Below are 13,262 nucleotides of genomic sequence, written 5' to 3'. Positions count from 1 at the left end.
ATGGATATGTGGAATGTTTTAAATGCTAGTGTAAACTCATTGCACAAAAGATTAGACAAAGCTGAAGCTTTGGGACAGTCAGGGTCTCAGCCCATGCCTGATCCTATGTCGCAGGGACCGTCGGGGTCCCAAAAGCGCCCACTATCCCAAATGGTTGACACGGATAACGACACGGATTCTGACTCCAGTGTCGATTACGATGATGCAAAGTTACAGCCAAAAATGGCTAAAACTATTCGATATATGATTATGGCATTAAAAGATGTTTTGCACATCACAGAGGAAACCACTGTCCCTGACAAGAGGGTGCATATGTATAAGGGAAAGAAACCTGAGGTAACCTTTCCCCCCTCACACGAGCTGAATGAGTTATGTGAAAAAGCCTGCAGATTTCCAGGAGGATTCTTATGGCGTATCCTTTCCCGCCAACGGATAGGCTACGTTGGGAATCATCCCCTAGGGTGGACAAAGCTTTAACACGTTTATCCAAAAAGGTAGCCCTGCCGTCACAGGATACGGCTACCCTCAAAGATTCTGCTGACCGCAAGCAGGAGGTTACCCTGAAGTCCATTTATACACATTCAGGTACCTTACTCAGACCAGCAATTGCGTCGTCCTGGGTGTGTAGTGCTGTTGCAGCATGGACGGATACCTTATCAGAGGAGCTTGATACCCTAGATAAGGATACTATTTTATTGATCCTAGGGCATATAAAAGATGCTGTCCTGTATATGAGAGATGCTCAAAGAGACCTTAGTCTTCTGGGTTCTAGAATAAACGCTATGTCGGTCTCTGCCAGAAGAGTCCTATGGACACGGCAATGGACAGGTGATGCCGACTCAAAGAGGCATATGGAGGTTTTACCTTACAGGGGTGAGGAATTGTTTGGGGAAGGTCTCTCGGACCTAGTCTCCACAGCTACTGCTGGAAAATCAAATTTTTGCCTTATATTCCCTCACAGCCTAAGAGAACACCGCATTACCAAATGCAGTCCTTCAGATCACAGAGAAACAAGAAAGTGCGAGGTGCGTCCTTTCTTGCCAGAGGTAGGGGCAGAGGGAAGAAGCTGCACAACACAGCTAGTTCCCAGGAACAGAAGTCCTCCCCGGCCTCTGCAAAATCCACCGCATGACGCTGGGGCTCCGCTGGTGGAGTCCGCCCCAGTGGGGGCACGTCTTCGGGGTTTCAGCCACATCTGGGTTCACTCTCAGGTAGATCCGTGGGCGATAGAAATTGTTTCTCAGGGTTACAAGCTGGAATTTGAAGACGTGCCTCCTCGACGATTTTTTTAAATCGGCTCTGCCAACTTCTCCCCAGGAGAGGAAGATAGTATTACAGGCAATACAAAAATTGTATCTTCAACAGGTGGTGGTCAAGGTTACCCTGCTTCAACAAGGAAGGGGATATTACTCATCCCTGTTTGTAGTCCCGAAACCGGACGGTTCGGTCAGACCCATATTAAATTTAAAATCCCTGAACCTGTACTTGAAAAGGTTCAAGTTCAAGATGGAATCGCTAAGAGCGGTCATCGCAAGCCTGGAAGGGGGGGATTTTATGGTGTCTCTGGACATAAAGGATGCATACCTTCATGTCTCCATTTATCCGCCTCATCAGGATTACCTCAGATTTGCGGTACGGGATTGTCATTACCAATTTCAGACGTTGCCGTTTGGTCTCTCCACGGCCCCGAGGATTTTCACCAAGGTAATGGCGGAAATGATGGTGCTCCTGCGGATGCAAGGTGTCACAATTATCCCGTACTTGGACGATCTCCTCATAAAAGCGAGATCAAGAGAGCAGTTGCTGATCAGCGTATCACTTTCACTGGAAGTGTTACAGCGACACGGCTGGATTCTCAATATTCCAAAGTCGCAGTTGATTCCTACGACTCGTCTACCTTTCTTGGGCATGATTCTGGACACGGACCAGAAGAGGGTTTATCTCCTGATAGAAAAGGCCCAGGAACTCATGACTCTGGTCAGGAACCTATTGAAACCAAAACGGGTGTCAATGCATCACTGCACTCGAGTCCTGGGAAAAATGGTGGTATCGTACGAGGCATTCCCTTCGGCAGGTTCCGTGGGAGGACCTTCCAATGGGACCTACTGGACCAGTGGTCCGGGTCACATCTACAGATGCATCAGTTGATCACCCTGTCCCCCAGGGCCGGGGTGTCACTCCTGTGGTGGCTGCAGAGTGCTCACCTTCTCGAGGTCGCAGGTTCGGCATTCAGGACTGGATCCTGGTGACCACAGATGCAAGCCTCCGAGGTTGGGGAGCAGTCACACAGGGAAGAAGTTTCCAAGGTCTTTGGTCAAGTCAAGAGACTTGTCTTCACATCAACATCCTGGAACTAAGGGCCATATACAACGCCCTACGTCAAGCGGAGACTTTGCTTCGCAACCAACCGGTTCTGATTCAGTCAGACAACGTCACCGCAGTGGCTCATGTAAACTGCCAAGGCGGCACAAGGAGCAGAGTGGCAATGGCGGAAGCCACCAGAATTCTTTGCTGGGCAGAGAATCATGTAAGCGCACTGTCAGCAGTGTTCATTCCGGGAGTAGACAACTGGGAAGCAGACTTCCTCAGCAGACACGACCTACATCCGGTAGAGTGGGGACTTCATCCAGAAGTCTTCGCACAGATTGTGAGTCGGTGGGAACTGCCACAGATAGACATGATGGCGTCCCGCCTCAACAAACAGCTACAGAGGTATTGCGCCAGGTCAGGAGACCCCCAGGCAGTAGCTGTAGACGCCCTAGTGACACCGTGGGTGTTCCAGTCGGTCTATGTATTTCCTCCTCTTCCTCTCATACCCAAGGTGTTGAGGTTAATAAGAAAAAGAGGAGTGAGAACAATCCTCATTGTTCCAGATTGGCCGCGAAGGACCTGGTACCCGGAGCTGCAGGAAATGCTCACAGAAGATTTGTGGCCTCTTCCTCTAAGACAGGACCTGTTGCAACAGGGGCCCTGTCTGTTCCAATACTTACCGCGGCTACGTTTGACGGCATGGCGGTTGAACGCCGGATCCTAGCAGAAAAAGGCATTCCGGTGGAGGTCATCCCTACGGTAATAAAGGCTAGGAAGGACGTAACGTCAAAACATTATCACCGCATATGGCGAAAGTATGTTTCTTGGTGTGAGGCCAGGAATGCTCCTACGGAGGAATTCCATCTGGGCCGCTTCCTTCACTTCCTACAAACTGGAGTGAATTTGGGCCTAAAATTAGGCTCCATTAAGGTTCAGATTTCGGCCCTATCCATTTTCTTTCAAAAAGAATTGGCATCTCTCCCTGAAGTACAAACGTTTGTGAAGGGGGTACTGCATATTCAGCCTCCTTTTGTACCTCCGGTGGCGCCTTGGGACCTTAACGTGGTGTTAAGTTTCCTTAAGTCACACTGGAACCACTTAAGACGGTGGAGTTGAAATACCTCACCTGGAAAGTGGTCATGTTATTAGCCTTGGCTTCGGCTAGGCGAGTGTCGGAATTAGCGGCTTTGTCACATAAAAGTCCCTATCTGGTTTTCCATATGGATAGAGCGGAGTTGCGGAACCGTCCTCAGTTCCTGCCTAAGGTGGTCTCATCTTTTCATATGAACCAACCTATTGTGGTGCCTGTGGCTACACGTGACTTGGAGGATTCCGAGTCCCTTGATGTGGTCAGGGCTTTGAAAATTTATGTGGCCGGAACGGCTAGAGTCAGGAAAACAGAAGCGCTGTTTGTCCTGTATGCAGCCAACAAGCTTGGTGGTCCTGCTTCAAAGCAGACTATTGCTCGCTGGATCTGTAACACGATTCAGCAGGCGCATTCTACGGCCGGATTGCCGTTACCTAAATCGGTCAAGGCCCATTCCACTAGGAAAGTGGGTTCTTCTTGGGCGGCTGTCCGAGGGGTCTCGGCGCTACAGCTGTGCCGAGCTGCTACTTGGTCGGGATCAAATACATTTGCAAAGTTCTATAAGTTTGATACCCTGGCTGAGGAGGACCTCATGTTTGATCAATCGGTGCTGCAGAGTCATCCGCACTCTCCCGCCCGTTTGGGAGCTTTGGTATAATCCCCATGGTCCTTACGGAGTCCCCAGCATCCTCTAGGAAGTAAGAGAAAATAAGATTTTAAACCTACCGGTAAATCTTTTTCTCATAGTCCGTAGAGGATGCTGGGCGCCCGTCCCAAGAGCGGACTACTTCTGCAATACTTGTATATAGTTATTGCTTCAATAAGGGTTATGTTATAGTTGCATCGGTCTTGAACTGATGCTATGTTGTTTTCATACTGTTAACTGGGTTGTTATCATAAGTTATACGGTGTGATTGGTGTGGCTGGTATGAATCTTGCCCTTGGATTAACAAAAATCCTTCCTCGTACTGTCCATCTCCTCTGGGCACAGTTTCTCTAACTGAGGTCTGGAGGAGGGGCATAGAGGGAGGAGCCAGTGCACACCCAGGTCTAAAGACTTTCTTAAAGTGCCCATGTCTCCTGTGGAGCCCGTCTATCCCCATGGTCCTTACGGAGTCCCCAGCATCCTCTACGGACTAGGAGAAAAAGATTTACCGGTAGGTTTAAAATCTTATTTTTCTAAGGACTTTCTTATTGAATTTTTTTGCCTGTAATTAATCTAATTATGAGCAATCTCTCCCATCTGGCTTCTGCGTTAATCCACCACCGCCTCTGGTCCCCAAATCCCACCCTCGTTGATGGGGTCTTTCAGATCTAGCACCTCCATGGCTTATAGGGAGAGTTCACCCAGCGCTGTGTGGGACAGAATAGCTAAGTACTTTAGTTTCATTATTCTATGTGGAAGATACAATGTTTACAGTGCACAGGGTGTCTGATTCTGGAAGTAAAGCACACACACAAAAAAGAAGCTAGTACCTGGGTAACACCATGGTGCACTGCAGGTAGGGCAGATGTAACATGTGCAGAGAGAGTTAGATTCAGTTGTGGTGTGTCCAAACAAATCTAAATTGCAGTGTAAAAATAAAACAGCCAGTATTTACCCTGCACAGAAACTATATACATGTATTTGCTCCCCTTGCATGGCAATATGGTTTGTTCCAGACACAATTACTTGCTCTTTTTGGTTTACTTGAAAGTCAGAACCATGCCCTTTATCGACTCAAGCTGACACCTTAGAGAAGAGGCCAGACCGGCCGCGTTGTCCGGTCTCTAGGTCGACCACACTTAGGTGGACTGTATCTAGGTCGACCGCTATTGGTCGACAGTAAGTAGGTCAACATGGTATTAGGTCGACAGGGACTCTAGGTTGACATGTTCTAGGTCGACATGACAAAAGGTCAACATGAGTTTTTCACTTTTTTTCTTTTCATTTTTTTTTACTTTTTCATACTTAACGATTGGACTACGAGTGGACTACGATTGGGAATCGTAACCTGTGCCGAGCGCTGTGGTAGCAGAGCGAGGGGACACGGTGCACTAATTGGGGTTCCCGGTCACTGTATGGAGAAAACAACACTAATTTTTTTTTTCAAAAACTCATGTCGACTTAGATGTCGACCTAGAAACCATGTCGACCTACTTACTGTCGACCTATGTGTGGTCGATCTTGCATACCACACTCACCGGCCGTACACAGGAGATATTTGATGGTGGAAGAGCAGACAAGAATTTTCTTAACATTTTAGCGCATATTAAGTATCAGCCTTTACACCTGATAATTGTAATTTCTTATTGACGCTTATCATGGCAATAAGGAACGCTGGGATGAAGCAAAAAACACAGGAGCTCCCAAAGCAGCCCGTCCCTGTATGTGTAAGTGGGTGACCGTATCACTAATGCGGGGCGGGGTGTTTGGGGATGACAATCACTTGTCTACATAGTGTATAATCTGGATGTCCCTGAGATACATGACATGGAGAGAGTGCGTCTCTGCCACCCACCAGGCAAATGTAGAGTTACACCTGTATACAGAAGGAGCCCTGCTCATCTATCCTTTTCATAGGATTAACTGAGCCAGGGCAGTCAGATTTAATTCCCTGCTGTATTGTTCTCTCTGTATTGTATTGCAGCTGAGAACAATAGATGAAAGGCTTATGCTAATAAGCCTTGGTGCACCTAGGTGCAGCAGAGAAGCCTAGATGAGCGTGGCTCCCTCTGTAGATTGTCCCTGTATTATATCCCTATCCTGAGTGGTCCCACCCTCATCATGAAACGTGTCGCCTAGTTCAGTGCGGTATTCCAGTAGCCGTTGTACACCCTCCTTCCCACTCTGTACCTGTGCCAGGCGGCTTCCAGCCCAGCCAGAGAGGGTCTGATGAGAGGAGCTTGGGCTGCGGCTGGTGCCACCTGCACGCTGCAACACCTCTATGTAGGCGACAGTCTGGCAGTGAATCCTAATACACCTGCTGCATTCTGATTGGCTCCCCGGCTGCCTCTTACTAATTGCTGAATGGTTGTAGAACCATCACGGAAACAAATATTTCCTATATAGGCGCTAATTATAGAACCGCCAAACCAAATACCTAAGCGCAAAAAATAGGGAATTGCCAAGCCTACGTCTATACCATTGTGACACGGCAGCACAGGGGTCAGCACTGCTGCTTATACATGAAATCAGCGAGTTCTCCAGACTTTTCAATAATAATAAAAAAACTTGTTCTTTGTATACAATAGTCACAATTTATTTGGTTCCTGATTGGGAGCAGATATAACAGTAATTCAGATACACTCATTGCATATATAACACGAGCCATACATTTGGGTAATGTCTCCTAATGTGCGGTACATACTGTATATGTGTCACTGGCGACTGTGAGAATCACTGGAGAATGTTTCTGACTCATTTTTAATTAGACAGATTGACATTTTGGATAGTATATGAGCTGTGTGTATCTGACAGAAGTGGAATATAGTTTAGGTGTCATTTATTTAAACATTCGGTATCATGGTGGTGCAGAGGTTAGCACTGCTGCCTCACCGCACTGCGGGTTTTGGTCTCTGTATGTGTGGAGTTTGTATGTTCTCCAGTGCTTGTGTGGGTTTCCTCCAGGTGCTCTGAGAGTCCACTAGTGCTAGTCAGCACAGGTGGCATCTGGTTAGAAAGGAGGGGGCCGCATTGCCACACGAAGGGGGGGGGGTTCCGAGCACCCAGAACCCCCCCCCCCCCCCCTTCGTGCTGCATTTTGCGAGCCGAGTGTTATTAATGGCTGTCTAGTGTCCTCTGCAGCCTGCTGTCTTCCTGGTGGCACTTGTAAGTGTTTAATAAAAGTTTACTTTATTTTAATTATAGTACATATATATCCATGTGCATACATATATACACATGTATATACATACATATAAACACACACACACATATGATATATATACATGTGTGTATATACGTGTACTTTATGTATATATACTGTCAAAGTCAGAAAAATGTCTTAATGCACACTGCCATATTTGCACCGCACACTGGTCCGTGCTGCGCATGCGTACGCTCTCCCGTGGAAGCGCATACCCGCAATAGCGTGCACTCGCACGCGCAGTATGCGCATTTACGGTAGAGTTTACGTGATCGTAGCGTGCGACTCATTAGTTACAAATGTTCACAATTAATGTAGTTTATAGATCATGGTCCCTTTGATAGATTCTGAAAGTTTGGTTAAAATAGAACGTCCCTGAGCCGAGGAATCCCTCTTTACATCGTACGAAGGGTCTAACAGGAATCATACAGCAGTGTTTGGTACCCATCGGAAGAGTATTTAATCAGCAATATTCCGGTGTTGGTTTGGAGCGGATTAATCGCTCGTGCGAATAGTTATGGACATAACAAGTTATGTCTATTTTCTATTATCATTTGTTCTTACTTAGTCATGCATCAGTGGGTCTCAAATGGCTCTTTGACCTCAGAGATCCCCCAAACAATAGTTTGCATGTTAAGAGGGCCTCATATCTACACATGCATAAGGTAATCACAAGAATAGTAATTGAAGATCAATTGTACTCCAAATCAGTATCTTTCCCGCAGACGGAGTGCAATAGCCTTTAATTACATTGAGCTTTGAGACTCAATGGAGAAGACCAACACCTGTGTTTACAAATGGGGCTGGATTTGTATACAGGAAAATAAGGGCTGAGACGTCATTGTCTCAATTGAAAGTGGACATCATGAATATAGAGCAGAACCCAGACAGGATTCTGTTTTGTATTCGCCAAACAAAAGGTCTCCAGAAGACAGGAATGTGCTGGTCATCACCCATTGTGTTACATAACTTAGGCCACTGATACAAGACAGTTTACCTGTATGAATCAACCTATGACCTTTGTTATAATGCGAAGCCGAATTCCTGCGTCCAATGGACAGTGAGACTGTAGGGACCATTAGATTGCATTGTGTGTGGGGCATAAATAGGCAGGCCGACCATATCCAAGAGCACTCTCTCATCAACGGTTATCTGCTGATAATCGGGAGCTGGATATCGAGGCGCTGGCGATCATACCCTTTGTGCGTAAGTTCTCTCCATAATCATTGTCTTTCTGCGAGCCAATTTCTCTCTCTCTCTCTCTATCTCTCTCTCTCCTCTTTTCTCTTATATACCTTATAGTATTATAGTATTGTATTGTATTGTATCTAGGTCAGCGTAGTATTGTCTATTTGTATTTATTGTTTAGTTCTGTGGTTAGGAAGTCTCTGTTATATTGTAGTGTATCATATGTACTGTTATCCTTTTTTTACAAGTATATTAGATATAATACAGTTAATAGGCTTTGGAACCCTAAACCAGTATCTGTGTATTTTCTATAGTGTTAAGTGTTCACTTGAGCGTCGGTGACGCACAAGCAGCTTTGTAGTTAGTCAGGTTACACAAGGTTGCACTTACACCCTGTACTCACATTAAGGTATGCAGTGTATTTCATTGATATAAGGTTTTACATAAAGGTATAGTGTTGTGAGCGTCGGCATCGCTGGTGACCTCCTCGTGGTCTCGAGCGTAAGCTACGCCATAGCGAATCATTTCCCTAGACATAACCAATAACGTGTCCTGTGATCACTGGGCCGCGAGCGAACGTGACGCTTGAGCGTCTCGCCTACGGCTGAGCGATCGTTACGCAAATAGCGTACCATTACGGTACTTCTTAAGTAAACAGCGTACAGTGTTCTTAGACTTCTTAAGGTGTTTTATACGACAAAGGAATTCAGCATTGTCAATTGGGGGCGTGTCCTATCCTTCTCATATCTGCACTGGGTAGATCAGCAGACATTATCCCTCCAGCAAAGGGTGGGAGGTTGTCTCGCAGTTGCTGACGGGATAAGCGTCTGCTTTCGCTTAGATTAAGAGTGCTGAAGGAATCCGGGACCGGAAGTAAGAACAAAACGCTTGTGTCTTTTTAAAACTGTTTATTTTTCTTTTGTCTTGCGTACGCACGCATATATCTGCATTTCTGTTTCATTTTTCGTATATCACTATTCCTGTTTGCCAAATTTTATAGTTGATAGAAAGGGCTAAAAGGAGATTTGCTGTTATTTAATAAGTAGAGGTAATAGTTAAAGTATAGAACAACACACGGCTTGTCCGAGAGACGAGGCAGCCAGTGTGCAGTGTGGATTGCGGTAGATGATCAGGGATCGTCTACATTGATAAAATATATATTGTGTTACGGTGGATCCTTTGCATTGCGTACACGTGTCGCTAACAAAGACTAGCGTACGCAATCCGAAAGGCAGACGCACGCAGCGTACACTACGCAACGTAGCGTCTGGTTACGCCCACGTAGCTCAAGTCACGAAAAGTTGAATTAGCGCAAAGCGATAATTAGCGCAAAGGCGATAAGTAACGCACAGCGGTAAATAACGCAAGGCGATAAATAACACAAATTGATTTCAGCTTTCCAAAACTTAGTTTAAATACCTTGTTTTACTGTAGTACCTCTGGGGAGAGCTATCAGACTACGGGAAATGATTTTTCTGATCAGAAAACTATAAGAATGATATTGGGTTGAAAACGGTATGAGTGTATTGAATCCCGCTTTGTGGACTTTGTGATCTAGGTGATAATCCCGCTTTGTGGACTTTGTGATCTATGTGATAATTTGTGATCTATGTGGAATGTGATGAGCACGATCTGAGTGAAAACGTGCAACAGAGTGTGATAAAGTTTTCGTTGTATTACGCTCTGGCTGTTTTGGAGCACAGTAGGGAGACTCCAATGATCCTACCATTTATGGGCAACAAGTGTCTATAAGTGGTACGATTGGACCGCACGGTTGTATGTGTGACCAATAACAACGGGTTATGAGGTCGTATATCCATGCGTAAATCTTGCCCTCATACGTGTTGTAGGGAGCACATGCAAGCGTGATTTGTGTAAAGAAAAAGGAAGGGAATTTTCTCAGGAAAATCTCTAGAGATAGGGCCTGCAACGGCTACACGTGTCTGCTAGAAGGCGGAACGGAGATACCCGGAGCAGAAGAAGTTTTAAGGAAGTTCTGTGTTTGGTGCATTTTAGGAAGTTTTTTCTGTGTTAAAAAGGTCCACAATGGCAGCCAAGTGCACAATACAGAGACGGTCGGAGGTCGGGATTCAGACTCCAGAGGCTTGCAGACCCCGAGGGTCTGCTCGGTTAGTAATGTGGGGGAAATATGGTCCCCACTCTGAGACCTTTTGTGATGAATGGACACGAATGACTGCGGGGGATAAGGCACCATTTCCCGGGATAGGTAGTTTTGACTCAGAGGTGTTGCATAATTTAAGGCAAAGGATATGTCTCATCAAATCAGCAAAGAGACGAATCAAGCATTATGATTGTTTACAAATATGGCAACAGGAGAGTGAAATGCAAAGAAATATAACTTACTTACCTAACTTTCATCTTGAGAGAGGAGAAGTGGCAATGGAGGGGATTGTGGTTGCGGAGAGAAGCACAAGGGTGAACAATAAAAATGCTCTTAGCAACAGTAGTACAGATAATAAGAATAAGTGTAATAAATGTAACAAAGATAATTGTAATACTGTTGAATGTACAACTATTAACCCATGCAAGTCGCACCCCATGTTAAACTTTCCTCAGGAACACCAACCAGAAAGTGAACCAAGAACGATGTCGGCACCTCTTTCAGAAGCCATCACACAAGACGTCCAGGTGGACACGACCCAGTCGGTAAAAACTGTAATCAAACCCCCTAATGGAGGGTCAGGTGAGGTCGTGTTCACAGGTATGTATGGTAATATACATCACGCACAAACAAATGTACCTTATATCCTAGAACCAATTCAGAATGACATTACTGGACTTAATCCTGTTAGGGTAATTGCAGTACCAAATGGGGAAACTGACTCTTCAGGAATCACTCCTGTCAGGAACATCGCCATGTACTGCCCTTTTTCCCGAACAGAATTAAGAGCAATTCTGTCTGAATTTCCTGATCCCAGGAAAGATTTAGTTGCTTGTCAAAGATACATTAGAGTGCTAGGACATACTGCAGAGCCAAGTAACAAAGATTGGAGGACAGTGCTGAGGGCATGTTTACCCCCCGATGTTGATTCATTGAAATTTATCACTGATTGTAAGCTAGATGAGGAAGTGCCACTAACAAACAAGTATAACCAAGATAATATAAAAAGAATCAATCTACAGTTGAAAGAATATTTTCCTACAGTAGCAAAGTGGAATAAAATCTATACAATAAGACAAAAAGAAGGTGAATCCGCAGAAGAGTATTTTCACCGGGCTCTGCAGGATATGGCTAGGTACACTGGTATAGATGACATTGAAACTAATGTACACCACAGAGAGGTAGCTGTGTCCGTATTAGCGAGCAACTTGAAAGACACACTAAAAATTAGGGTACAAACTTCAATACCTCATTGGAGAGGTATCTCGGTGGCGGCATTAAGAGAGTCCGCTATCGAGCATGACCGAAATATCCAAAGAACCAGGGAAGCGCAGGGAGAGCGGTTGATGACACTGAACATCCAAGCACTAGAGGATGCATCAAGTCGACCGGAACCCCAGGCCCCTAGCACATGGAGAAGGCCAAGGATTTGTTACCATTGTAGAAGAGAAGGGCATTATGCCAACAACTGTAATAACCCACATAAAGTTAGACCCCCTAGACCAAGAAATGAGCAAAGTTACAACATACACCATTATAATCAGGGATCATATAGGAAGAATTTTGGGCCACACCCATAAAATATAGTCAAGAAAGGTGATCATTAGGACTGATGGTAAGCCTGAGGTAACGATTAATAAAGTGGGAGGTCATTCACTAAAGACACAGGGATGACCAGGTGAAACGTTGTAAATGTATTTGTGAAAAATGTTTTTCTCTCCCTCTCTCTATCCCCATCTCTGACTAGTAGTGGTAAGAATTCACACATTGCATATCCACTTGGTCCTTGCAGAAGTCTACCAAACCCCAGCATGACCTCCGCCACAATGTATTCTGGCCAGATACAGACAGTGGAATAATGCAAGTGCTGGTGGGGAGGGACTGCTCAAGGAGACCATTAGACACGTAGATACGACAGCCTGATAGTCTGACAATGTTTTTCTAATGCTAACAATGTTTTCTTACAATGTTTAAAAATGCTTTGTTTCTCTTCTCTTATTGGTGGTTATTGTCGGGTTATGTAATGTATATATGCACATGAATTGTTCTCTATCTCTTTTGTTTTTTTTTTATTTTCTCTCTCTTCTCACTCATGTTTCCATGGTTTAAAGATGTTATGTCACCCCTCAGTTGGACCAATGGTAATGCCAGATTTTTGCTCCTTACAGAAAGATCGTCGGTTAGGAAGGAATATTGCATCACCAGAATGATCGTTTTTGAAGACTGAGAGACAACACCTTTGAGAGGACAGCAGAACAAGAAGAACAACAAGACGAGAGAACTTATTATCGTAACAAGTTCTCTCCCCCTCAAACTGATTTTCTTATACCCCATTTACAAATTTCTTCTTTTCTCCTCCTGTAAGATGGACTTGCCCCAAGAGACTGTGATATGGATTTTTTCCCGTTAACCATGATGTTGACCAGAGCAGTCTGTTTCGGTGAGAGTACCAGTGAGGTCGAGAAAGGATCCAGAAAGGTCCTGAGGACTGAGACGGAGGTGTAAATTTCCAATAGCAACCCAATCACCAAGCAAAGGCGAGTACCGGGCACGATCTAACCACCCTGTTATCTGTAAACATTTTCTTTGAAGGATTGTTAGTTTAAGAAGAAAGACCGTATCTGTAGGCTCTGTAACAAGAATGCCAATCCAGTCTTAATAACCATATGGACCGGCATCCATTGAGTGACTATCACTCTCTAGTGGG

This window comes from Pseudophryne corroboree, chromosome 7 (genome assembly GCF_028390025.1).
Source record: "Pseudophryne corroboree isolate aPseCor3 chromosome 7, aPseCor3.hap2, whole genome shotgun sequence".
Taxonomy (NCBI): domain Eukaryota; kingdom Metazoa; phylum Chordata; class Amphibia; order Anura; family Myobatrachidae; genus Pseudophryne; species Pseudophryne corroboree.
This window is presented reverse-complemented; position numbering follows the sequence as displayed.